Source organism: Balaenoptera ricei, chromosome 14, assembly GCF_028023285.1.
Source record: "Balaenoptera ricei isolate mBalRic1 chromosome 14, mBalRic1.hap2, whole genome shotgun sequence".
NCBI classification, from domain to species: domain Eukaryota; kingdom Metazoa; phylum Chordata; class Mammalia; order Artiodactyla; family Balaenopteridae; genus Balaenoptera; species Balaenoptera ricei.
This window is the reverse complement of record NC_082652.1, coordinates 64,058,591-64,062,099: the sequence shown is the minus strand read 5'-3', so window position 1 is coordinate 64,062,099 and position 3,509 is coordinate 64,058,591. Positions and strand designations below refer to the sequence as shown.

The 3,509-nt window shown below is 40.5% G+C and overlaps 1 pseudogene; it reads right to left on the bottom strand.

Moving 5' to 3' along the window:
* Positions 1-259: 259 nt before the first annotated feature.
* Positions 260-1,039, bottom strand: LOC132347676 (large ribosomal subunit protein uL2-like; annotated as a pseudogene).
* Between the last annotated feature and the right edge of the window lie 2,470 nt (positions 1,040-3,509).

The following is a 3,509-nucleotide window of genomic DNA, read 5'->3' as shown; positions in this document are numbered from 1 at the left end:
AATAAGAATATCTCAGAATATTGTTTAGAGCCTTGTTACTCTGGGCAGGTTAAATTGTGTTCTTCTGAGAAGACAGAGGGATTGATGGGATGATATCATCAAATTCTAGGATTTCAAATTGCTTCCATGACTGAAAGTTTGACAGTTTCAAATGGAATAATTTAAGGTGTTCCTTACAAAAGCTGCATAGGAACAAGTAAAAACAGGCTAGAATAATTTGTGTGTGTGTGTGAAAAAGACACACTTTAGTGAGCCCCCAGCCCTAATTCTCTTTCTCCTGCACAGTCTTGGTTCCCCGGAGATACCCAGTCCAGCAGGCAACAATGAGACCCACTTTCCGGCCAGCAGGGGCATCTCTGCGGATGGTAGAGGGTTTGTCAATGTGCTGGTTGTTGCCACCTCTGAAGGGATGCTCAACAGGGTTCATGGCCACACACCACACGCATGGCCAACAATTCCTCTTTGCCTTATACTTGTGGTAGGCACGGCCGGCCTTCAGAATGGGCTTGTCAATGCAGCCACCTCCAGCCACCACACTGACAACAGCTCTGTTGATGGAGGAGATGACCTTCTTGGAGCCCAAGGGCAGTTTCACTCTGGTCTTCTTTGTCTCAGGGTTGTGGGAGATGACAATCACATAGTTCCCAGAGGCTCTGGCCAGCGTGCCCCAGTCACCAGGCTTCTCCTCCAGACAACACACGATGGTGCCCTCGGGCATGGTGCCCACTGGCAGCATATTGCAGATGTTGAGCTGGGCGTTCTTGCCGTAATACACGACTGGCCAGTGTGGATGCCCTCGGCGGCAATGAACAGCTCCATCCGCTTCTTAAAACGGTACGGATCCTGGAAGACCACCTTGGCAAGGGGCACGCAGCAGACCGAGTCATGGATGATGTCCTTCAAGATGCCCTTGATGTAGCTGTGTCGCTTGGCAAAGTCCACAGCGTGCAGACGCGTGACGTCCTTTCGGCGATTCACACGCATGCGGAACACAGAGCCGGCCGGCACCCTTTCTCTGCCCAAGGATCGCGCGGCCCATCGCGGTGGTCTGCTTCTGAGCGCGGCTGAAAGAGCAGGCTAGAATAATTGTAAATGACATTTATCTCTAAATATTCATTCAACTAAAATCAGAACATAAGAGGGCAGTGATGTGAAAGAAAATGCCTATAACAGAAAGTAACATTTTATAGATATCTATCCTGCTTAGTTGGACATTCTGACTAACTCCATACTTTTTTAAGAAAAAAAAAAATCATACTTTCTTAATTATGATCTGTCTTGATATTCAAATATTTTAGTTCTTCACTAAAGACTTATTAATATTAACTAACTTGATTAAAGGTTTGAATTTATTTCCTCCTCTACCATCTCTTTTATCTTCTCCATCTCTTCAGTCTTTTTAATCCCTTTCTCAGGATTTTTGCTTACACTATTCCCCAATCAAAAATGTTCTCACCTCTTTCTGAGGAAACACTAATCACTTTATATACTTCATTCAAATCCTCACTATTACATACAATCCTCCATGACTATCATAAACTGTGTTATCACAAATTAATGCTGCTTTCCTAATTATCAAGTCTAAAGGCATATTTTCATTACTCACCTTCTTTGCACTATTTACTACATTTTAAGGTGGTTATAATCTCCTCAACTTTGACATTATCTTCCATAATGACTTTTGTTGTGAGCATGTCCTACGGTTTTGTCTGCTGTCACACCTGAGTCCATTTTAAGTGTCAACTTCACAAACCATAGTTCTAAATAAGGGACCCTGTAGAGTAAGCATCACATTTTATTCTCCTTGATATGACCTTGCAGGTATACCTCATTGGCCCTAAGATGGACATCTCTCCAAACAGCAGCCAATAAACAGGAGGAGAAGTTTCACAGAGCAGTATCCCTGCACAGAATGTGGGAGCAGAAGTCTTATAGCAAAATAGAGCATGATTTGTGTAAAACATCTGTTTTGCATACATCATCTCACAATCTAGCAATCTGTGAGATGTGGCAAAGAATTCATGTAGCTTAGATTCTGCTAAGTATCACCTAATTAGAAGTAAACTCTTTTAAGCAACTCTGTTACTACCTACATCTTCAAGCTTCTTAGTTCCTTGATGCCTTGGTTAAAATAGTTAAACAAAAACCTAAGGAAGAGGAGCAGTGGTTAGGTTCTGACCTATAGCATCAATTCTAGTGTAGCTGATATCCCCAGACACTAGAGAGCCTGGTCTTCTATAACCCAACACAAACCAGTTGTGCTCCCACTCACCTCTTCATTGTATGTCAGAGCAGTTTACTAAAAATCCCCAGCTCATGACAAGCTCATTCCCACTTTCACAACTTTTACTTTTTTGATCCTTTCACCAGGCAAGCCTTTGATTTCTTGCTTCTCTAGAAAAATTCTACTTATTCTTCCAGGCTCAAGTGCCACCTCTTTAAACAAGCATTTTCTGTGCCTTCACCTTACTGCCTAAGACTGCTTCCCTTCCTGTGAGTTTTTGTTGAATCTGTGGTCTCTTCCTTTAAGCTGGATGCACAATGAATGACTTATGAGTTTTTTTTTTTAATTTTTCAAATGGTGGTGTCTTCTCCCAACTGAATTTCAGGTGCAGTGAGTACCATAAACACATTTAACCTTTTCTTGTATGTATCAGAGCACATAGAGAATATTAGTGAACTGATTGAATTAAATTGAAATAGATGGTATAAGATCAACATGCCCAACATTGACTATGTACAGAACACTCTTGGCTGGAGATTGAATTTTTCTTCAGTACACCAGCCCTACTAAAAATCTTAAATCAATAATATTATCTATTTTGCTACTGCTATAAATATTTTACATAAATTATTCTCCCCCTACCAGTGCCCTTTGGTAGTGCCCTCCCACACTGAGTCTGGAGTGGATTTGCAAGTTGTTTTGGCCAATAAGAGTTGAAAATTTTTGTGCAAGAGGTCTTTATCAGTCTTTTTCTGTTTTTTGGAACCTAGAGACTACCATGTGTCAAAGCAGAGCAAGCTTCCTGCAAGACAAGAGATTATGTAGAGCAGAGATAAGCAAACCCAGCTGAGGTTCTGCAGCTCAACCAGCCTGCCAGCTGACATGAGAGGGAGGTTATCTGGACCATTCCCTTTAGCTGAGCTGACTCAAACCAAAAAAGACACCCATTCTACACACAGTATCATGAAATATAATATTACTTGTTTGGACAAAAAATATTTATTTATGTGACTCATTTTGTAAATTTAAGACATAGATGTTGTTTACAAAGATGCAGAAGTTGTTCATATCACAAATCAATTAAAACATATATCAACCTACAGTGAAATAAAGTCATGGCTGATGGAAATGGAAGTACATACATTCCCTTCAAACTTATTTGAAATTTTAAAGAATATTGAAACTTTCCTTTGTTGTCTTGCCTTTTTTTTAATGTGTTTGCTTTTGCCTACAACAAGCCAAACAACAGCCTAACCATTTTTAAATTTTAGCCTTTATTATCAAT